We start from the raw sequence: 23,989 nt of genomic DNA on the forward strand, positions 1-23,989 counted from the left end.
ATCCTTGTGGATTCCTGGGAATTTCCCTAGTGCCAGGTTTCTTACTAGCCCCATAATGACTCCTTCAATCAAGATATTTCTTTTCTTGTTCTTCCTCTCTGTCCTTTCCCCATCTCCCCTCATTGCCCCCTCATATTCTCAGCCCCCTCCCCCTTTTCCCTCCCTTCTCCCCTACCCCTATACTCTTAATTTTCTCAGGAGATCTTGTTTATTTCCCCTTCTCAGGGGATCCATGTATGTTTCTCTTAAGGTTCTCCTTGTTACCTAGCTTCTCTATGGTCATGGACTGTAGGCTGGTTATCCTTTGCTTTACTAATATCCACTTATGAATGAGTACATCCTGTGTTTGTCATTCTGGGTCTGGGTTACCTCACTCAGGATGTTTTTTTTTTTTTCTTATTCCATCCATTTGCCTGCAAATTTCAAGATGCCATTATTTTTTTACCACTGAGTAGTACTCCATTGTGTAAATGTGCCACATTTTCTTTATCCATTCTTTGGTTGAGGGGCATCTAGGTTGTTTCCAGGTTCTGGCTATTATGAATAATGCTGCTATCATAGTTGAGCAAATGTCCTTGTAGTATGAGTGTGCAGTATTGCTGGGTCTTAATTGATTCCCAATTTTCTGAGAATCTTCCACAGTTCCACAGCATCTGTACAACTTTGCACTCCTACCAGCAATGGGGGAGTGTTCCCCTTACTCTACCATCCTTTTTAGCATAAACTATCATTGGTGGTTTTGATCTTAGCCATTCTGACAGATGTAAGATGGTATCTTAGAGTTCTTTTGGTTTGCATTTCCCTGATGGCTTAGGATATTGATCAGTTCCTTAAGTGTCTTTCAGCCATTTGAGATTCTTCTGTTGAGAGTTCTCTGTTTAGTTCTGTATCCCATTTTTAAATTGGATTATTTGGTATTTTGATGTCTAGTTTCTTGAGTTCTTTATATATTTTGGAGCTCAATTCTCTATCTGATGTGGGGTTGGTGAAGCTCTTTTCCCAGTGAATGGAAATCTTAATTCAAAGTCAGTTGCATTGGTGAAATGCTCTGTAAAATGATCTTAAGGCTTTCTCACATGGGGGTTGGTTTAAATGTGGTATCTCCACCAGCTTCCTCCCATTGCAGGCAGAGTTTCTTGTTTCAATGGGCAGACTCAGTGGATATAAGTTGGGCAGAAGTGAGAGGCTGAGTGTGAGCATTCAGGGTGTGTGGCTGTCAACTTTCCAGATGAAATTGCTTTGCAGTGAGGGGATGAGACTGAACTGTGCCGAGGGAAGGAGTCTTAATTGCTGCCACATGGCGGGAGCAGGAGGTCCCCAGAGTCAGTCTGATTAGTTTCTCTCCTTATACTTCTAGGCTGAAGGTAGAGGTTTAGCTGGGGTAAGGGGAGAAGAGAGGAAAACAGTAGACTGGGACCCTGAGTTATTTCCTAAGCTCCACATCCCTTGGCTCTGTGTCCCATCCTCCCTGAAAAGAAGCTGTGCCTTACATGTGGCATCATGGAAACCTATCTGGAGCTAGGCAGAGGAGAGCTGCCACTGCAGAGTTGACACAAAACTAGGATACAAGCTGGCCTTTCCCCTTCACCATAGACACAGCACCACACAAGTGCTTCTTCCTTCTCTGTCTTCAGAGAGGGGAAGATGAAAGTTATGTGTGTATGTCAAACCCAGTAAATTTCATCTTGATTGCATTTCAATCGATTCTAATGTGACAGAATTTTTTAGTCTGAGCTTGTTCTAGCTGCCTTCAGTTAAATGAGAATTGCTGTCAGGGGAAAGCATTACCCTCCCACACCTCTCCCTGAGTACTTGAAGCCATCCCACTTCCTTTTCCTTTTACCTTCAGAACTGACTGCTGACACTTGGGAATTATAATCAGATTGCATCAGTCTTATGGAAAGGTTACCAATTACTGTTCTGCACAATATGCACTTCAAGTGTCTTGGTTCAGTGCTTTTAAATACCTGCTAGGTGAATGAAGGCTTTGTGTCATGCCCTGATTTAATACATTTGATGAGAGACTTTATTGATGGCTTCTTGTCTTCAGTTCTGTGGCGGGGGCTGGATGAAGGAGGATTACTTAGTATGAAGTCTTCATGGGGTCTCTTGGTGGTTGCTCTATGAAGCTGGATCCTGGAAGAAGCTTGGCTGTTTCAGTGACTGGGATTGAGAGTGAACCCTGCCTTAGGTGCCACATGGAGCTGTGAGCAGGAGGAATTTTCCTGGGGGTGCACTCTTGAGTACTGTGCCCTGTTTTCCTGACCTCATTTTGCTCGTCCAGTATCTGATAGAAGGGCACAATGAGACTGTGAAATTTGTCCTTGGGCATGTAGCTAGTAGGTTTTTAAATGTTTGGCTCAAATCTTCTCTCTGGTTCCCAGATCTGTCTGTCTGTATGTCTGTGGATGTGTTGTAGGATCTGCAGGTTTGAACAAAATGACAGTTAAGCTATGTCATCCTCCATTGCTGTCTTCTCTTGATTTCCTACACCCTTAGCCATGCCTGATGAAGTCTCTTAACTGGCCAGGGTGTCTGACTATGTTCAATACACATAATCTTGTCTAATTTAGCAACACTCTGAGGTGAAAGGCTTCTGTCAGCTAAGTGCAAACAGGACACTGATGTAGTCAGAAGAGAGAATGCTTGTTTCCTTCATTCTGTGCCAGTCAAGAGGTTGACAGATTTTCTCGTGAGGCAAAAGGGCTTGGACTTGTTGAACTTGCTGTGACCAGCGGGCTGTGTATTGAGAACACTTTTATTCTTGCGGTATTGAGTTTGTTTCATCCTATCTCTGGTGGCTGATTGTATGTTCTTTTGTTCTTGGTTCTGTTTACTTTGCATTTCATTTTATGGTTGGTCACAATGGGGATTTAATGGTAGGAAAACCAATCCTTCCCTCATTTGAACAGATTGTGTGTATGTTCTTAAGACGGCAGATTATCCTGTTGCAGACAGATTCAAACAGGCCCCTGAGCAGGGGCACTACGCTATTCCTCTATGTCATTGTTTCTTAAAATAATAGTTTTATTCATGCTTATCACATACTGCAAGGTTCAGAAGAGTGGTGTTTATTGTGTTCACAGACTTCTACACCAGTCTAAGTCCAGAATGCTATGAGCACTCCATGAATAAATGCCAAACCCTCAACAGCCGCTTTCCGCTCATCATCCCATCTTTGTCTTCATAAATTTAGCTATTCTAGATGTGTCATGTGAATGTAGTCTTTGAGTATGTGGCCCTTTTAGTTAGGGTTTTGATTACTATGATAAAACATCATGACCATAAACAACTTGGGAAAGAAAGGGTTTATTTCAGCACACCACTTTTGGGTCACACTCAGGGAAATCAAGGCAGGGCAGGAGCCTGGAAGCAGGAGCAAATGGAGAGGGGTGCTGCTTACTATCTTGCTCTTGGTGGCTTGCTTACCATCTGCACAGCCCTCCTGGGAGGATGGCGACCCCCAAACCCTATGGACTTTTGGTGTGGCTGCCTAGTGTGGAAGCCGGACTTTGCCCACAGCAACACCTGTGTGGGCTTTGTACGTGGCTACAGCTGTCAGTTCTGGTAAAGATACCTTCTTTAGGGGCAGTGACAAGATGCCTGGTCGAGTGGTGACCCTCTTTGAAGATCGTGAGGGCTGCACTTGGGTGTAGCATTTGAAGTTCTTATCCTTACGACACCCCTGACCAACCCCAAACTGCCCTGGCCTATGTAACCACTCCACAGAACCCTGGCTACCTGGGCCCTGCTCCAGAAGAGGTCATTGCCACACAGATTCTTGCCTGCAAAGGCTTCTCTGGCCACAGCCTTAAGTATTTACTGTGTTTGGCAGACTTAATGTAGCTCTGTGGGCCTCAGGGACAGGATGGGCACCTGGAAGCCATTGTGGATGCTTTCTTGTAAAACCCAGGAGTACCAGCGCTGTAGGTGATATTACCCACAGTGAGCTGAGCCCTCCTCCATCAATCATTAATCAAGAAGATGCACAATAGGCTTGCCCACAGCCTAATCTAGTGGGATATTTTCTCAATTCAAGTTCCCTCTTTTCAAATGACTCTGGCTTATGTCAAGTTGACATAAAACTACCCAGCACACCATGTTATTGAGGTTCATTAACACTGTAGCAAATATCAGCCTTCTTTTTACTTCAGTATATTCTGTTGTGTGGTGTTTTATCAGTTGGTGGACATTTGGGTGCTTTCCACTTCTTGGCTTTTACAAATAATGCTTTTGTAAACTACTTTTTTTGTTATGTTTTGTTTTGGTAGTGGCTTTTTACTTGTATATTGGGGCAGGGAGTGGAGGTGCACAGAATGGGCTTAGACTCTAAAGCTAGGTGGGGACAAGAGCTTCTCATGATCTCTAGTGATTGGTTCTATTTGGTCCTTGCTGCTGTGCATAGTATACCTGCCATCCATGGCATATTTAAGCCATGTACTTAGGGCACTCACTAATACTCCACTCTTCGACCGGTTGTATGTTTCTGCATTAATGTTATCTACTTCACAAAGAAACTTCTTTGATGAATCCTGAGAGCTGCTGTGGGGAAAGAGACATGAGTTTAGAGAGAAGTTTGCTGCTGTATCTATTTATTTAGCAGAATAGTAGTAGGTTTAGTGAAGTGTCCAGCCACAATGGTACATATGTATTATCTCCTCCTCATAAGGGGCAAGGAACATCACAGAAAAACAGGCAGAAAAATTGTAAGAGCCAGAGTCAGAGGTTAGGGAGGCCCAGAGCACAGCTGTCTTTCAGATGTGATGGGACTCATGTGCACATGCGCTCACAGCACCTGGGATTGCCTACTCATGATGAAGCCAGTCAACATTTTAGCATGAAGTAGGGTTCACAACCCCCACCCCCCAACTGAGGGGCTGTGGATAGTTGATAGCTTGTGGGGAAGAGAGAATCAGGGTTTTTTGGTTTTTTTTCTTTAGGGTGTGTCTCCTGGTGGTACAGTCACTTTTGACCCTACACTAGGAGGATATGGACAGTACAAATTGGACTCTTTGACTTATAAAAATAGAAAAAGAAGACAAGAGGTTGTAGGGAATAGGGAGGTGCAGGTGGGATTAAGGGGGTGGGTTGAGTGAATGTCATACCCTGTATATAATTACCAAAGAATAAATAAAAAGATTATACTAAAATAGCTTTACAGTGTGGTCATAGGAAAGTGTAGATTTAGATGTGATGCATTGATGCCCAGAAATAAGCTCAAAGAGAGCCACTTGGTGTCAATTTCCTTAAGCTTGTAGGAATGAAAGCATCCTTCCAGTAATGGGTTCAGCATGTGTGGTGGTGGTCTGAGCTCAGACTCTTGCTCCAGGGGGCAAAGGGCACAGCACTCTACAGGGTGCCACTTTTGTTGGCTAGGGAAGAATGTTGGTTGTGGGAGTCAGATGTGTTCTGTTGTGGAGTTCACATTGTATCCTTAGCAGTAGGTAGGGGTATTGAGGCATCTAGCAAAGCACAAGGGTGACAGATACGGCTGTTGTAGTTCCTGTACTCGAGGGTCCGGGTGTGAACATACCCATTGGGCTTTGTGCTGTGGTACCTGAGAGCTGGTGAGGGCCTGAGCTGGGTGCTGAGTGTGTAGTGGAAAGACAGAGGCTAACAGGAAGCTCACACAAACTGTTGCAGGTCAGAGAGTTTCTTGGAAGGACACACAAATAACAGTGCTGCAGAAACCAGCAGGGTTTCAGGCACCTTGGGGATTAGCATTGTGGGCCTGATCACTGGGCAGGTCTGTCCTTACACTGAAGCCCCAGAGAGCATGGGCCTCTCCTCCAGCTCTCCTTTCAGAAGTCATAGCCACATTCCAGCCTTGAGTTTTGAGCCCTCTTTGCTGGAACCCTCTGCTGCCATCACTGAGTTCTCAGCGAAAGGATGATGTCTAGCAGGTTCACCTGTCCCTTCATTCTAGGAATGTGAGCTGACCTGGGATCTGACGCGAAGGGAGAGTTCATGGGTACCTCACAAGTTTCAGGCTTTGGGAGCCATTCTGCCCAAGAGTAAGGAAGTTCAGGGTTGGGCAGAGCAGAAGGTAGGAAGTCAGCTGAACAATTTTAGATTGGTTTAGTCTGGTATAACATTGCTGGAGATGACGGTTTAAGTATCTGATTGACTTGGCTTCCTTCAGTGCTAGCAGTGAGAGAATGTTCTCTCTCCTCTGACTGTGTCTTGCACTTGCCACATGACTGGTGTTAGAAGCAGGAGTTTGGGTGGATCCTCTCTTGGATGGGGAAGTAGTGCATCAGACCAGGTGGTTGAAAGCTTTGGACCTTATGGCTTGGGGACGTATCTAGTTCAGATCCTCTGTAGTCTGTGGTTTCCATGTTCAAGTAACATTGTTGTGCCTACTTTTTTCTTTCTTTCTTGTTCCACCTGACATTTAAATGCTATTAATTGCCTGTTGACAGACCTAACAATAAGTTAAGTTTTTTTTTTTTTGTAAAATTGCACTTAGGGAATAAAGATGATAAAGACAGAGACTTAAGAATTGAGCTATAGGGTGGAGTCTGACTTTAGATCTCTCCAGTAAATGCAAGATGTTTATGCAACACTTGGAATGATACAGATTGTATTTAGAAAACGTGCTTGTTCAGCCGTGGAACTATGAAGCAGGAGCTTGGTAGCTCAGGGCCTCTGGGAGTGAGGGACTGGAAGTTCACCTCAAAGGAAGAATTCCGTTCATGCCAAGACTTTAGACTTGAGCATTTTGTAATCCAAATAGCCTATGTTAGCTTAGTTTTGTCTTTTATGTAAAAATGGAATAAATCACAGGTTTCAAATTTTGGCAGCTTGAAATCAGACTCCTTATTTCTATCTCTGAATAACCATCAGACACTAGTCCACAAGTAAAATTTTTTTTTTCTACCCTTTACTTTTGAAGTGACTGCTTCCAACTCCTTCTTCTCTTTATATCCAGGAAAACCAAATTATTGGTAGCTTGGGTATTATTTAAGTTTTAGAAAAGTACACTTGTGTTTATATATATTAGTAATATTATGTTCTTACTTGGGCAAAGTGGTTTTTTGTTTTGTGTTGTGGTATTGTTGTTTTGGTTTTTCCAGACAGGATTTCTCTGTGTAGCCCTGGCTATCCTGGAACTTGCTCTCAAGACAAGGCTGGTCTTTAACTCAAGAGATTTGCCTGCTTCTGCCTCCCAGGGGCTGGGATTAATGGCATGTACCACCATCCTGGCGGGCAAAGTGTTTTTATGGCAGACATACAGTGCCATGCTAGCACTGGTATCTGCATGTTCAGCCATCAGTATCAATGACTGTTGTTTCCGAACTCTCTGTGGGTACTAGAATCTAATGATGTGCAAGACTCTTTGTGGTGGCTTGAATAGGCATGGCCCCCATAGACTTATGTGTTTAAATGTGTTTGAATGCTTGGACCATAGGGAGTAACACTGTTGGGAGACATGGCCCTATTGGAGTAGGTGTGGCCTTACTGGAGGAAGCTTGTCACAATGAGGGCGGGCTTTGAAGTCTTAGATGCTCAGGTTAGTTTACATCCTGTTGCCTGTGGATCAAGATGTAGAACTCTGTTCCTTTTCTAGCACTATGTCTGCTGCATTCCTCCATAATTCCAGCCATGATGATAATGGACTGAACCTCTGAACTGTGAGCCACCACCTCAGTTAAATGGTTTCCTTTATAAGAATTGCCTTGGTTTTAGTGTCTCTTCACAGCAGTAGAAACGCTAACTAAGACAACCTTTTATAAAGTGATATAATGTTTACATATAACTTATACTCATTCTTCTGTCTACTTTATAGATTTATTTTTTTAAGTGGGGAGTTTTATTGAGATAAAGGAAGGAAAGAGAGAGAAAAGAGAGAAAGCTAAAGACTTATTTTTAATTATGTGTGCGGCAGGATATATTCATGAGAGTGTGTGTGTGGAGGCCTGGGTACTTCTCAGAATGGGAGTTGCTAGCAATTGTGAGCTACCCAGCATCATACAGTCTTTCAAGTGCTGACCTATTTCTCCAGCTCCTTCTGTGTACTTTAGTCATCTCTAGATTACTTACTGTGCCCAATAATAGTGGAACTGTTGTACTGGATAGTTTAGGGAAAGGAGGACATGCACAGGATACAAGCAGTGCTTTTAAAGACATCTTGTATGTGCACTTGGTTGAACCCATAAATGCAGAACTGATGGATAAAGAAGGCCAATTGAGTTTTTAGTGTTGTTACTTATTGCTTAGAATCTTTTCTTTCTGCAATACAGTAGAGCTATTTTTATTTAGTTTTTTTTTGTTTGTTTAATTGAATCTTCACTATTTTTTTTCCAATACATCTCAACTCTCAGATCCACTCCTCCTCCATTTCTCTTCAGAAAAGAGTGGGCCTCTCAAGGGATACCTTTTTGTTTTTGTTTTTTAAAACAGAGCATTGATTAAATTTAGCTGCTTATGCAGGCTCTTATCAAGTTGTAATTTAATAGACATTTCTCTGCAAGAAGTCAAGTTATAGCCTTTAAAATTACTGTAAGATATGTTGCTATATTTATTAAAAATAACTGATCATTTTCATTTGAACTGTAGACAAATGTGTGTTCTGTCTGAGTCTGCTTCAGATGGATAAAGGCCTTGCATAGGTTGCATTTCCATAAAGCTATTCAAAGGCTTTGAGAAACAGTATACCCTAGAATAACCTGGGCCAGGTGTGGTGACTCAGGACGCACACCTATAATCCCAGCACTCAGAGGAAAGGCTACTGTGAGTTTTCACCTAACAGAGTTCCAGGCCAGCAGAGACACAGAGTGAGACGCTATCTAAAAAAAAAAAAAAAAAAAAAAAAAAAAACCCAAAACTCTGAGCTGGGAAGATTGCTTACTGTATAAAGCACTTGCTGAGTAAGCATGTACATGCGCTTGGAGCCCCAGAAGCCACATAAAGTTGGGCAGGCTTGCTGGCCTCTTGGAATCTGAGCATTCTGGAGGCACAAATGGGCAAACTGAAAGCCTTGGGTTTCAACTTGAGAGAATGAATGGCCTCAAGAAGTGGAGTAGAGAGTGGTTGTGCACAACGCCACATGTTAATTGGGCCTACACACATGTGTGCATCCGATATATTCACATGCATGCATACACATGCAAACCTGCATGTACACACGTATGTACTATATACACAGGCAAATTTTTTTTTTTAAAAAGTGCAAATAAAGGTGTGATATTTGCCGTGTTGGTTAAGTAATCATGTAGGAAATTCCTGTGCTGGGGTCTTAGACCTTCACGTATAACATCACACTTTAGACAGCTATCAAACTGTAGTGGAAGATTGTTTGTTGATTTGAGGAGATACCCTTACCAGCTCCTGAAAAAAGTAACCAAAGTTTATTCTGTTTTCCAAAGTGATTATTTATTCCTTAGGAAGTAGATAGTGTTGGTCTTTGCCGATTAACTCTTCAAAGGTGGTCCCATTTAAAACAGATCCCACAGTCCCAATGTTGCGATGAGTAAACAGCTATTACCCAGACATGCTAAGCACAGGCCTTGCTGACAGGAGCCTGGGCTTGTCAGGGCTGCTCCTCTGTTGGATGCACTATTTATGTAGGACTACTTTTCACACACTCTTGGCATTCATTAAACTTTGAGTTTGCTTTATTTTACTCTACTTGTATATTATTATGCAGGTGATATCAAGAGGGTGTGTGTGTGTGTGTGTGTGTGTGTGTGTGTGTGTGTGTGTATTCATGTGCCATGGTGCATGTGTGGAGGCTGGAGGACAACCTTGTGGAGTCGGTCCTCTCCTTCTACCTTTATGTGAGTTCTGGGGATTCAACTCAGGCCACGTGTATTAGTCAGCGTTCTCAGAGGAACAGAAGTAATGGGATGGATGACTAATTATTATATTTATTATATATAAAAGAATTTATTAAGTCATTGTCTGTTAAAATAGTAGCATTTATCTCGTAGCTGAGGGTCTGAGAACCTGGTAATTCTTCAGTTTTTGATGCAGGGTACTTCAGCAGTTGTAGTCATACCACAATAGCTGTCTCTCACTAGAGGGGCTAGATGGTCAGTTCATAGGGCTGGGTGCTTTAGTCTGCTACCCAGGCCTGAAAGCTTCTTTACTATCCCTCATCCTCAGCCCATGATGGAAGTCTGGAAACCCCAGACTATGTTGAAGAGAAGGCCACATGAGAAAGAGGTTACTGATTTCTCTCTGCCATAACCTTTTTACCTTGGCTGATATGAGAATGTGTCGACCACAGTTGGGGTTTCCCATGGCAATTAAAGTAATTAGGACACTTCCTCAGGTGATCCTCTCTATTCAGGTAATTCTAATTTATGACAAGTTGGCATCAAAACCAACCACAATTCATGCCATTTTTGCCAGCCCTAGTTTTGTTTTTGGTTGTTGTTCTTTGTGTTTGTTTGTTTGTTTGTTTTGGACAGAGCATAGATAATGGGAGGGTGGCGAATCCAGATGATCTGTCTCTACTGAGATGTAGTCAGAAACACTTGAGGGAGAAACCATTGAAGTGCACTCTGGTAAAGTGCACATAGAAGTTAAGCTGAGAGGCCGCATGGGCCATAATATGGTCCTGAGTCAGGACTTCAGTACCTGTGTTTCCATATGATCGTGCTTCAAAAAGACAAAAGAGAAAAGACAAGAAAGTTAGCCTTGTGCTGGCTGGTCTTGGTCAACTTGACATACAAGCTAGAGTTATCTGAAATGAGGAAACCTCAGTTGAGAAAAAGACCTCACTGAGATCCAGCTGCAAGGCATTTTCTTACTTAGTGCCTCCTCCTTGATGGGGCCCAGCCCATGTGGGGAGGGCCCAGCCCATTGTGGGTAGTGGTACCATCCCTGGGCTGGTGGTCCTAGGTTGAGAAAGCAGGCTGAACAAGCCATGAGGAGCAAGCTAGTAAGCAGTACTTCTCCATGGCCCAGCTCCAGGTTCCTGCCCTGACTTCCTTCAATGATGAATAGCAATATGGAAGTTTAAACCTAATAAACCTTTCCCTCCCCAAGTCATGGTTTTTCATCGAAGCAATAGAAATCCTAAGACAGGCTATGACACCCCTAAGAGGGAGGTAAGGACAGGGAGGGAAAGAGGATACACACACAATATGTAAACACACATTCCTCAAGCATCCATGACAGGTGTGTTCATGCTGTCTGGTTTCCTCATAGACAAAGGGCTATAGAAGCTGCTCAGGCCATTCTTGTTCCTGTCTAGTGAGGTCTGAAATTTGGGTTTAGTCTTCATCTCAAAGATAGCAGAAGTCCTAAGAGGGTGAGAACTTTTATGGCCTGCTGGCTCCTTCTCTGGGTGTATTATCCATGGAAACCTCAGCCTGTAGCAGGTAAAGCAGAGGCTTTGTTCCAAGACCTGGCTGCTGGCCCTCGGATGTTGTGTAGATAGTGGAAAAATGACTGAGAAGTTATTTAGTATGCATCCTGTTATAACTTTCCACAAATTACTTACAGCACTGATAATATTTAAAATTAGAATTGACACTTTAAAATTTAAAGCCACTGTAAGCATGATAAGAAGTGACATTATTGCTAAGAAAGCCATTCCATAGATGTAGAATAAGTTTGTTGGGGTGGAGGCCAGAGGGTAACATCAGGTATCTTTCCTATGTTGCTGTCGTCCTTACATTTTTTTAAAATTTATTTTTCCATTCAAAAATTTCCACTTCCTCCCCTCCTACCATCCCCCTCCCGCTCCCCACTCCCTCTCCTCCCTCCCCCTCAAGTCTTAAGAGAAGGCAGGGTTCCCTGCCCTGTGGGAAGTCCAAGGCCCTCCCCCCTCCATCCAGGCCTAGGAAGGTGTGCATCCAAACAGACTAGGGTCCCAAAAAGCCAGTACATGCAGTAGAAACAAGTCTCAGTTCCATTATCAATGGCTTCTCAGTCAGCCCCCATTGTCAGCCACATTCAGAGAGTCCAGTTTGATCACATGCTTGTTCAGTCCCAGTCCAGCTAGCCTTGGTGAGCTCCCAATTAGATCAGTCACACCATCTCAGTGGGTAAACCAACCTCTCACGGTCCTGACTTTCTTGCTCATCTTCTCCCTCCTTCTGCTCTTCAACTGGACTTTGGGAGCTCAGTCCAGTGCTCCAGTGTGGGTCTTTGTCTCTATCTCCATCCATCACCGGACGAAGGTTCTATGGTGATATTCGAGATATTCATCAGTGTGACTATGGGACAAGGCCAGTTCAGCCACCCTCTCCTCTGCTGCCCAAGGACTTAGCTGGGGACATCCCGTGGACACCTGGGATCCCCTCTAGAGCCAAGTCTCTTGCCAACCCTAAAATGGCTCCCTTAATTAAGATATCTTCATCCCTGCTCCTGTATCTGCCCTTTCTCCATCTTAACCCTCCCACTCCTCCAAACTCTCCCCAATCCTTCCCTTCTCCTTCCTCTCTCCCCTTCTCCCCTTCCTCCCACACCACCCCCACCCCCATCCCCATGCTCCCAACTTTTGCCCCCCGATCTTGTCTGCTTCCAATTTCCAGGAGGATCTCTCTCTCTCTCTCTCTCTCTATATATATATATATATATATATATATATATATACACATATATATATACACACATACATATATATACATATATATATATGTATATATAATGTTTTTCTTTGGGTTCACCTTATTATTTGGCTTCTATAGGCTTGTGAACTATAGGCTCAGTGTCCTTTGCTTATGGCTAGAATCCACTAATGAGTGAGCATATTCCATCTTTTTGGGTCTGGGTTATCTCACTCAGGATAGTGTTTTCTATTTCCATCAATTTGCATGCAAAATTCAAGATGCTTTTGCTGAACCTAGGGCTTGCTGATGTCCTAGATAGGCTGACAGTAAAGTATACTTTTATGCCCCGCTTTAAAAAATTATTTTCTGCATATCTGTATATGCCTGAGTGTGTGTACCATGTGACTGTAGGAACCTGTAGAGGGCATCAAATCTGCTGGAATTGGAACTACAGTTGCTTGTGACCCAGATCTCTACAAGAGCAGTGAGTGCTCTTAACCACTGAGGCATCTCTCCAGCTCCATGCCCAGATGGTGGGGGGACAGGGATATGGTGGAGATACTGGGGAATCAAAGTCAGGGCCTCATGCTTCTACAGTAGGCACTATATCCTTTGAGCCATTTTACCAGAAAGACCTGGTTTCACTGCATAAATAGAGCAGTGCAGGCTATATATTCTCAGCTGCTCAGAATATAAGGTGTTGTATGCAGCTAGCCTTATCATTGTATTACATCTCTTCTACACTAAGACCTTTAGATTAAGGAAAATTAAAGAATATTGACCCCAGTGAGAATAATTAAACTTTGAGTGCACATTCTCAGCAGATGTGGTCACTCTCGGCCTGGGGGACCCCATTTTGCATAGCCCAGGAGCTGATGTGTTAGCTGTCCTCTGAGCCAGTAGTAATGCAAAGTAACTGTGGGGCTGTGACACAGTCCCTGTCATCTGAGTGTTCCCTGGCATAGTCAGGACGTTGGGACTACTGTGTATGAAGTGTCGCTGATTAGGACCTGGCAGCAGATGCTGGGCCATGCCATGGCGCAATGTTCCCTTTCAGAGTAAAATGAAACACTGGGACCGTATTTGACAGTGGAGACATCGTTGGCACTCAGACCATAGCAGGCGCCGTCCCACCACTGTGATGAAAGGCAGGGTGATTTAAGTCATCTTTCACATGTATGCTTCTGCTTTTTGGATAATTTATTTTCTTACTTTTTTACCTAATACAGAATCATTTTCATTTTTAAAACTCAGAAAAACAAAAACCAGAAAGTGAGTTTCTGGGTACTCTGGTTTCCTTGTCATCTTTTGTTTGCTAGGTGTCACTGCTCTCTGGGAACGAGGATGTTTACAGGCCATGTCACAGAGCCTGTGCTCCAGAGTGCTGTGGCCACCTAACACTGCAGGATGAGCAGGGCAGTGTGGGTCTGGCTGTGGAAGTGGAGTTGTTCTGTCGGGAGGGAGGAAGGTTACTAAAAGCTTGCTGTTTGTAAAATTGTTCCTCTGAGAAGATAGAAGGTGATGTTTCAGAGGCACCTGAGAACCTTTCCCAGGATTGCTGAAGCTCATGGCTTCGAAGGAAGTAGTACCTGTCTCCAGGAAGAGATTCTTAGTGAGTCTGAGTCTCTTGCATGAGTTCAGTGGACTCTTTTAGAGAAAAGGCCATAAACAGAATCACTAAAGAGCAGAAAGAGTAGTTTTCAAATGGATGCTCTTGGCCAGCTGGAAGATGTGTGCCCTCTAGGTTTTACTGTTGAATAAATAAAGTATAAATAGTATCTTCTGTATGGTGCAGTTTCTGTATCAGGTCCACAGCTTAGAATTCTCTAAGTCAGGAATGAAGAATGTGCTTAAGTCCAGTGTGGCACACATCTGTAATCCTAGCACTCAGGAGGCTAAAAGAGGTCAGCCTAGACCTCATAGTACCAGCCCAGCCAGGGCTACACAGCAAGAGCCTGTCTCAAACAGAAAATAACACACACCCCCCACCAAAAAAAAACAAAAAACAGAAAGGAGAAGCTATGGCATGGAATATTATCTTTGCTATAACCTCTAAGAATTTACTTAAGCTTCAGTTGTTATTAATAGTTTCTCACTTTTAGGTCTAGTGCTTGTTAGCTATTCCAAGCTGGAAGGACCTCTTTGTAGCCAGCCAGCTCCATGAGAAGAGTAGTCATTCTGGGCTGGCTGCATGCATTTTCCCTACCGCCTTCCTCTGCTGCTGTGTGCTTAGTACAATAACTAAGTCCATCCAAGGGAAGACACACAACAGCTTTGTAATGTGATCCTGGCCCTTCTGCATGAAGTCCAACACTTCAACAATGCCAGACACAGAGGGCATGTACGGTGAATGTTTACCTGAATTAATGAAGCACTTTAGGGCAGGTTGCACTAGTAATGATTTCAGTGTCTAGTGACAGAGCAGTCTGTGCTCATAGTTGAGCTTAAGATCCAGACTTCCCCCAAAGCCGATCAGCAGAATCCAGGGAGACCAGTTAGTTCACTTTTCCACCCAATAATCATTTACTTTTACAGTTGTGTTTACGTAAAGGTCAAAGGGAAAATTGTGTTGAAGGCAATAACATCAGTCACTTTGTTACAACAAAAGTTGCAGTGTGCTGTTTGAAGAGCTGCAGAATCAGGCAGTCCCTCCCCCTCCCCCTTTTTTCCTCCTCCTCCTCTTCCTCTCTCTCTTCTCTCTCCCTCCTTTTCTCCCCCCCTCTCCTGCCCCTCGCTCTCTTGGGACAGGATTTATGTGTAGTTTTCATTAGCCTGGAACTTGTTTTGTAGACCAGGCTGGCCTGGTGCTGGGATTAAAGATGTGTCCCTCCTTACTTTAATGCCAGTTGGTATCTGACAGGGCCTTGTGTGTGTGAGGCAGGCACTCTCCACTGAACTTTACCCCAACTGCCCTAGTTACTTTCTGTTTTACTAGTCTGATAAAACACTGACCAAAAACAACTTGGGGGAAGGAAGGGGTTTATTTTACCTTACACTTTACGTTCATCCTTGAGGGAAACCAGGGCAGGGGCTTAAGGAGCCACAGAGGAACACTGTTTACAGGCTTACTTTCCAAGTCTTGCTCAACCTGCTTTCTTATATACCCCAGGACCACCTGCACAGGAGTGACATGACCCACAGTGGACCGGGTCCTTCTCCATCAATCATAACCAGGACAGTGCCCCACGGGCGTGCCCACAGGTCAATTAGGTTACTTTAGTTTGTGTCATGCTGACAAAACTACCAAGCATACCAGCCAATAATCTTTTAAAGTTTACCTTTTATATTCTTAAAAGTGGTGATGGGGATTGAACCAGGGTTCCACATGTACCGGACAAGCAGCCCACTACTGGCCTCTGGCGGTTTCTTGAAGTGTAATTGACATCTGCAATGAAGTGACCATTTCAGATGTGCAGTTTAATCAGTCAACACACTCGTATGCCCCTGGCACCTTCTATAGATAAGGAGAATGAATGGATCCATGATCTCCCAAGGCATTTTGTACCACTCTGTAATCCACCCTCATGGTCCTCTGGCCATCTCCAGGCAACCACTGCTGTCATTTCTGTGACTTTAGCTGGGTTAGTAGTCTCTGGATTATAGAACAGAACCCTGTGTGCCGCCTCCCCCATGTCAGCACCCTGAGATGCTGATGCTGCTGACACAGCAGTGCTTTCCCATCAGTGTTGTCATGCTGTGGGTGTGCTTTCTGTGTCCGCTCACTGTTCACGGCGGTTTGCTTGTCTGTGTTTGGTTCTCATGAGCAGTGATTGTCTGAGCATGTGCATAATATTAATACACACTCTTAAGAGCACACCTGAGGGGGAAGTGGGCGGCAGGCTCTACAGTAGCTGTGCAGACTGCCAGACTATTTCTATAATTGCTTGCTTTTATCCGGTATGTAAGAATTCTGGTGCTTCAGGTCACTGCCAGTGCTTGCTAGCTCGTTTTGTTTTTTTGTTTTTTTTTTCTTTTTTAATTGTTCTAATACAAGACTCTCTCATTGAGATTTGAATTTGTATTTTCTCAGTGGCTAAAGATTGAGCATATTTTGTGCTTGCTTGTTATTCTTTGTTCGATAAAGTGTCATTTATTTTATGTTTACTTATTGGGTTGTTTTCTTAGTTTTAAGAGTTTTAGATATAGATTCCCCCCTCCCCCCCGACAGGGTTTTTCTGTGTAATAGTCCTGCCTGTCCTGGAACTCTCTCTGTAGACCAGGCTGGCCTCAAAGTCACAGTATCCGCCTCCCTCTGCCTCTAGAGTGTTGGCATTAAAGGCGTGTGCCACCACCATCTGGCTAGATAGATACAGAGCTTTAATCAGATTTATGGTTTGAAGTATTCTGTCTCAGAGTGTGACTTGCCTTTTCTCCTTGCAGTGTCTTGGAAAGAATAGCTCTTCTGATTTCAGTGAAGTAAAGTTTATCCACTTGTTCCATTAAGCCTTGTGCTTTTGGTGTCATGTCTAAGAACTGCTTACCAAATTCAAGGTTACAGAGGTTCCCTCCTCCAGTTCCTTGGAGAAATTTTATAGTTTGAGGTGTTTCATGTGGTTACTGGTAGTTTGATTGGTTGATTGGTGTAGAAGGAACTGCGGCGGGCTGTGTTCCGCCACCCGGCTAGCTTTGCCCAAAATAATTACACAGAAACTGTATTCTTTAAAACGCTGCCTGGCCCATTATCTGTAGCCTCTTATTGGTTAATTCTCACATCTTCCTTTAACCCATATTTAGTAATCCGTGTAGCACCACGAGGTGTAGCTTACCAGGAGAGATCTTAACCTGTGTCCATCTCGGAGAGGAGAAGCATGGAGACTCACTATGGCGACTGCCTGAAGCATCTCCCCACTGCCTGCTACCCCTTTTCCCACAATTCTGTTCTGTCTACTCCGCCTACCTAATTTTCTGTCTCTTAAAAGGCCAAGGCAGTTTTCTTTATTAATTAACCAATGAAAGTAACATAGACAGATAACTCTCCTCCATCATTTCCCCTTTTTCTGTTTAAACAAAAAAGAAAGGCTTCAACTTTAACATAGCAAAATTACATATAACAAAACAGTTATCAAGCAAGTATCACAGTTACAATATTTAAATCTATTTTATCTTTTATCATAACTAAGGAAAGCTATAACTATCTATTTATTCTTCAACTCCATCAAAGACTCCAGAAGGATATAATATTACCTAAGTAAACAAGTCATATGCAACTTTCAAACTCTAGAAATGACAGAGACAACTCGCTGCCTGGACAGTCACCCAAAGTTCCTCTGTACCGTTGGGGCATCCATCTTCAGCCTACAGGCCCATAAGTATCCAGCAGACATTTCCATGAAGCAGGAAATTCCAAAGCCAGTTCAGTCACTTTCTGCCATGTCCTGTAGAACGTCTCGCAGACTCTTTAATGAATCAGGAACCCAGAAGGAACATCTCACCTTTAGGCAAGTTCAGCAGTCCTCTCTCTGCGGGTTCTTTATGTCCAGTTTATGCAACAGTCCAGGCAAGAGCAGTTTCTTGCCCATATGGCTATCAAACTCCATAAGTAGCCTCTTCGATGCCCATCTTCCTCTCGAAGTAGATTGGTGCTGCCAGGAGCAGACGTGTCTCATTATCATGAAAAACCCTAAGTTATTAAAACATTAAATGCCATATTATGCAGTCTTTGAAAGATATGAAGAATGCCTATCTGAAATATATCTATGCACATCTAGAAAATCTAACTAACATGACTACAAGTTTGACTATTGAAAGATATGAAGAATGCCTATTTAACTAAAGTATATCTCTATATATCTAGAAAATCTAACTAACATGACTACAAGCTTTACTATTATCGATGATTATCCATTAACAACCTATATTTCTTAATTATACATTACAGTTTTTAAAATGAACTACACAATCAAAATAGCTTAATCAAGATCAGAAAAAAAAAGATCAGAAATACATATACATATAACAAATTGACCTTAAAATCCATACCAATGCAAATTATTCATATCTATATCATATCCCCCTTTAAATGTAAAAGAACATTTATAAACAGTATTTGGGAATGTGGGCGCAGTTATTTCTCTCCAAACTGCTTCCTGCTGAGTGGGGGCGTTGTTATTTAGGTCTTTCATGGTATAACCTGTCTGCTAGGTTCATCTCAGTCGGCAGTTGAGCGAAGTAATTTTTTGAGGGTGTTCACAGCAACCTTTCAGGAGGGCGTGGTCTATCATACCATATTGGGATAGAAGCAATCCACAGAGTCTCATCCTCTGTGAAAATAAAAGAAGAAACTCTTTTCCAAAGCATCATGTTCTTAGATCCAAATCCTGAAGTCATACCGTTAAGATGTCCATTCTGGTCTAGCCTGGCAGCCCATATAATGAAATGTCTCTCTGTATTTAGCTCCTTTACAGTCAAAAATTTCAAAGAAAACACAATAAAATACATAATCCAGACTCTCTGTGAATTTTCCATTTTTACGTGGCTTATTTTCACTCTATCACTTTACTTTATTCTGTCTCTTTAAAGACTTTACCCTTTTTTTGGCATTAACTTTATTTTTTATATTTTCTTCTTCTCTCTCAAGCCTACATACATTCATCCAACATTGTGACTCATTTAAAAGTCTTTTATGTCTGAATCTGTCCTATTGTGAATCTGTAATTTTTTTACTGTCTAGAATCATGTTTGATTTGCACCTTTACATTGCTAAGCGCTTAAGACTCTAAGCTGTGACATTCCTAGGTCAAAAACAGGTACTGCGGGCTTGCCCCGCCCAGTCCAACATGGCGGAGCCGTTTGTGACTCTGAATCGGTTGCACCTCTGAGCTGCAGAGCCCCTGGGCTGTTCTAGATGTTGGCTCTACCTCTCTCCAATTTCAAAATGGAGGATGTACCATTTTCTACTAGCTCTGGGGCCTCCAGGTAGGAGCCACACTCAGCACTTTAATTCTGAGACTGAGTGTGCGGCACAGAAACTCTTTTCATCCAAGTTACAGCCAAATCAGATACGCAGAGCACTGCGCAGACTGGAAACATCTCTCTATGGCGGCAGAAATCCGCCATGTTCTCCTGCTCACCTAAGCCTGATTCCGCCATCTGCCCAGGTTCAGGCAGGGAGCAGTGAGCCATCAGCATGGTCTCAGAGTACTTTCTTTCCGATCCCGAGCGGACACACAAACATCCAGTCCATAAAAGCCACTGAAATGCTTTATAGCCAGAGTTTGCACTGGCAGCACAGCACCAGGAAGCCACGTTTTAAAGTGACTCAGCTTTTTCTCTGCCGCTATTGCCGAAACAGGAAATCTCTCTACGGCACGTCCAGGCAAACAGCAAAAAGCTGTGTTAAACTCTCTCTCTCCTTTATTTAAAGCTTTTTCAGGTTTTTACGTGGATTTAGTCACCATGTTGGAGCGCCAATCTGTAGAAGGAACTGCGGCGGGCTGTGTCCTGCCACCCGGCTAGCTTTGCCCAAAATAATTACACGGGAACTGTATTCTTTTAAACACTGCCTGGCCCATTATCTGTAGCCTCTTATTGGTTAATTCTCACATCTTCCTTTAACCCATATTTAGTAATCTTTGTAGCACCACGAGGTGTAGCTTACCAGGAGAGATCTTAACCTGTGTCCATCTCGGAGAGGAGAAGCATGGAGACTCACTATGGCGACTGCCTGAAGCATCTCCCCACTGCCTGCTACCCCTTTTCCCACAATTCTGTTCTGTCTACTCCACCTACCTAATTTTCTGTCTCTTAAAAGGGCCAAGGCAGTTTTCTTTATTAATTAACCAATGAAAGTAACATAGACAGATAACTCTCTGTGGTGATAGGCTTCACGTTTATTAAGCAGGTGCTCGACCACTGTTATGCCCCAGGCCATAGTTAACATTTGTACATAGGACAAGATGTGAATCAGGAGTTCACATTTTTGGCATATAGATATTTAGCTGTTCCAGCACCTTTGAATGTATTAAAATGATCAGTTTCAGCCAGGCTTGGTGGCACATGCCTTTAATCCCAGCACTCTGGAAGCAGAGGCAGGAGAATCTCTTGAGTTTCAGGTCAACCTAGTTTACAGAGCTAGTTCCAGGACAGCCAGGGATGTTACATAGGAAATCCTTTCCCTACCTCCCAAAAAAGACCAGTGTCTCTTACTGAATACTTCTGTACATTGTCAAAAGCCAGTTGCCCTCTGTATATGTGTGTTTGGCATTTGTTTTCCATTTTCCTTAATTTTCAATGTGTTTCACTCTGTAACCTAAACTGACCCCATATTTCTGGTAATCTTCCTGCCTCAACCTTCAGAGTGTTCTGATTATAGTCTCAGCCACCGTATTCACTTGATTTCCTTAGGACAGGCTCAGTACCACATTGCCTTCCCTGCCATAGCTTCATAATCTCGACCTTTCATGCTTCTCTAGGCTCTTTTGGGTCCCTTGCATATGCATCTAAGGTTTAGGACGGCTTCTGAATTTATTCAAAATGCTTCCTGGGATTAATTGAAATAATGAATCTGAAGATGAATTTGAAGAGAGCTCATTTAACATTGAGTAGTCTCTGAACGTACTTCTCTTCATTTGTTTCACTCAACAGTCTCATAAAGTGTAACTATATCGTACTATATGTTTCATTTTTAGTGTGATTATAATTTTTATGTTTTGTTTTTTTCGAGACAGGGTTTCTCTGTAGCTTTGGTGCCTGTCCCAGAACTAGCTCTTGTATATCAGGCTGTCTCAAACTCACAGAGATCCACCTTGGTTCTGCCTCCCAAGTGCTGGGATTAAAGGCATGAGCCACCACCACCCAGCATAAATGATATTTTTTAGAATCTCAGTATGTGGGTGCAAATCGCTAGCATGGAGATTTAATTCCATTCTGTATCTTTTTTTCATTTTCTTTATTCTTTATTTTTATTCTTTTTATTTTTAAAGTAATCTTATTTTACATACCAATCCTAGCTCCCTCTCCCTCCCGTCTTCCCACTCCTCCCACCTTCTCCCCACCCCATCCTTATCCACTCCTGGGTAAGGCCTTCCAAGGGGAGTCAACAAAGTCTGTCACAACACTTGGGGAAGGATCAAGGTCCTCTTCTTTGAATCTAGGCTGAGCAAGGTATCCATCCCTCCATAGGGAATGGGCTCCAAAGAGCCATTTCTTGCACTAGGGATAAATACTGGATAGTGGTCTCATCAACTGCCTGTGCCACACAACTGTCACCCTCATTCAGAGGGCTTAGTGTGATCTTATGCTGGCTTCCAGCTCTGTCAGTCCCCGGTCAGTGAGCTCCATCTGGGAACTTTGCCAATCTCACTTAGTAGCTTGCTTGTTGGTTTCATTGGAGTCTCTTTTCTGGCACTGGGGCTCCAACCTAGTACCTTGCTACATATCCAGTCCTTCCCTTGGCTTTTGTATAGACACAGTTGTAAGGTGCTATCCTCACAGCCACCCCACTGCAACTAAGTCTTTGTCTTCATGACATCAGCTTATTTGCTGGCATCAGTCACCGCGGGACATTCCCTCCAGGGTGGAGGAATGGAGAGGGTCCTTATCACTGGCCACTCCTCCCTGCCAATTGATTGTAGCTCTGCTCTGCTTGCATGTGGCTTCTGGGTGTTGGGGAAGGGCTAGAGTATATGGGCTGGAGAAGACAAGGAGAAAGGGCCTTCACTTGTTGGCTATGGGAAGACTGTCATTCTTACTGGGTACAGACCTTCCAGTCTGCTTTGGGGTCGCCTGACTGTTTCTTTCTGTAACTCTGGCCCATGCTCTGCAAGTGAGTCTAATAAACTGATTGCCTTTCAGGGTGAATTTTGGTGGGATTTTACTTTGGTTTGTCATTGGCTCATTAGGAGGAGGAGGTAGACATTGTTTACATCTCCCCAAGGGAAGAAATTTCTTGGGACAGTATCCCCCCTATTAACTACTGCACCCCTGTTACTAACAGTGTAACTCCTTTCTTAACTTGCATGCTTTACTGAGTCGAGCAGAGCCTCCAGTGGGATGTTGGAGAGAGCTGAGAGTGTAGACATTTTGGCTTTGTTCTGTGATCTAAAGGAAGCATCCTGCCTTTCACTAAGTGTGGTGGGAACAATAGGGGTCTGTGGATCATTTATCAAGTTGAACTCCCTTACATCCTTGCTGTGTGTTGCTTTTAGCTAAGAACATGTTAAATTGCATGGTAAGTTCTCTGCATCTGTTGAGATGATCATGTGTCTAGTTTTGTTGTTGTTTCTGATTTTTCTTAGCTTGCTAGTGTCATGAATTATATGGCATTCCAAATGGTAACCATTCTTAACATCAGCCCCATTTAGCCATGATGTGTTAACCATTTTAATACACAATTTGGCTTGGTTAAGATTCTGTTTAGGAGTTTTTCTTATTCTTGTCAGGGTTTGGTATCAAGCTATTTCTAGCCTCAATAAATTGGGATGTATTTCTTCTTGTTTAGTTCTCTAAAAGAACTTGGATAGGCTTGGTATTCTCCCATAAATACTTGCAAGAATTCACTAATGAAGCTATCTAGATCTGGGGTTTTCATTGAGGGGAAACTTTGAAATTTCAGATGAGTCTTGTCTGTTCCCTTTTGGTTGTCTCTTCTTGGTGGCATCTTTTTAGGGATTTTTGCATTCCACTGTCCTATGGCTGCTATGCTTTGAGTGCTGGGGCGAGGGAGCCCATGTAGTCTTTACCTAGTGAGATCAGGAGACAAGGCCTTGGAAAAGCTGAGGTCCAAGGAGCCTGGCTTTGCTGGGCTGGGGATTAACCTATTGCCAAACCCAAAGTATTAGTTCTCTACATTTACTTTACCCTTGCTGCAGGTCTTACTCTTACGTGTGGCATAATGAAAATGAGTTAGAATATACTAAGAGTACTTATGTCCACAGCCTTTGTTTCCTGAGGTCTGATGGGTTTTTCTGTTACTGTTTGTAGTTGTCATGACATGGTGGTTTGAATACGAATGGCCCCCAATATGTTCAGATGTTTGAATGCTTAGTCATTAAGGAGTGGAACTGTTTGATAGGATTAGAAGGATTTAGGTGGCATGGCTTTGTTGGAGTAAGTGTGACACTGGGGTTGGGCTTTGAATTTCAAAAGCCCAGATTTCTCCCCCCCCCCCCCCCCCCCCCCGCCCTGGCCTGTGGATGAAGATGTAAAGCCCTCAGCTACCACTCCAGTGCCTGCCCACCTGCTGCCATGCTCCCTGCCATGATGACAGTGGCCTAAACCTCTGAACTGTGAGCCAGTCCAGCAATAGAACAATCACCAAGACACAGGAGAGCTGTATCTATAACAGTATTTGTAGGTGTGGCTGACAAGTTGTTGGATAGGAGAAAAATCTGGGTCAGGAAAGGGGTCGTTATAAGGACTTCCATTAACATTACACCAGAGAGCCTCTTAATAATGACTCTAGCAAGCTATTCCTTGTCTAGTACAAGTTCTGAGTTCAAAAGCTAAAAAGAATGTTCATTATTAGAAAGACTGACTTCTGGTTA

The 23,989-nt window shown here is 43.2% G+C and overlaps 1 protein-coding gene across 8 annotated transcripts in view; it reads left to right on the forward strand.

The window, feature by feature from the left end:
• Nucleotides 1-23,989, forward strand: part of Mrtfb (myocardin related transcription factor B) — a 169,831-nt gene that overhangs the window by 8,871 nt on the left and 136,971 nt on the right. For 4 of the 8 annotated variants that reach the window (XM_038327492.1, XM_038327494.1, XM_038327496.1 and 1 more), the window contains exon 3: nt 15,616-15,707. The exons of the other annotated variants lie outside the window; for them this stretch is intronic. The gene's annotated coding sequence lies outside the window, so the exon portion shown is untranslated. The remainder of the gene's footprint in view (nt 1-15,615; nt 15,708-23,989) is intronic. 8 annotated transcript variants of the gene reach the window in all.

Source organism: Arvicola amphibius, chromosome 4, assembly GCF_903992535.2.
Source record: "Arvicola amphibius chromosome 4, mArvAmp1.2, whole genome shotgun sequence".
Taxonomy (NCBI): domain Eukaryota; kingdom Metazoa; phylum Chordata; class Mammalia; order Rodentia; family Cricetidae; genus Arvicola; species Arvicola amphibius.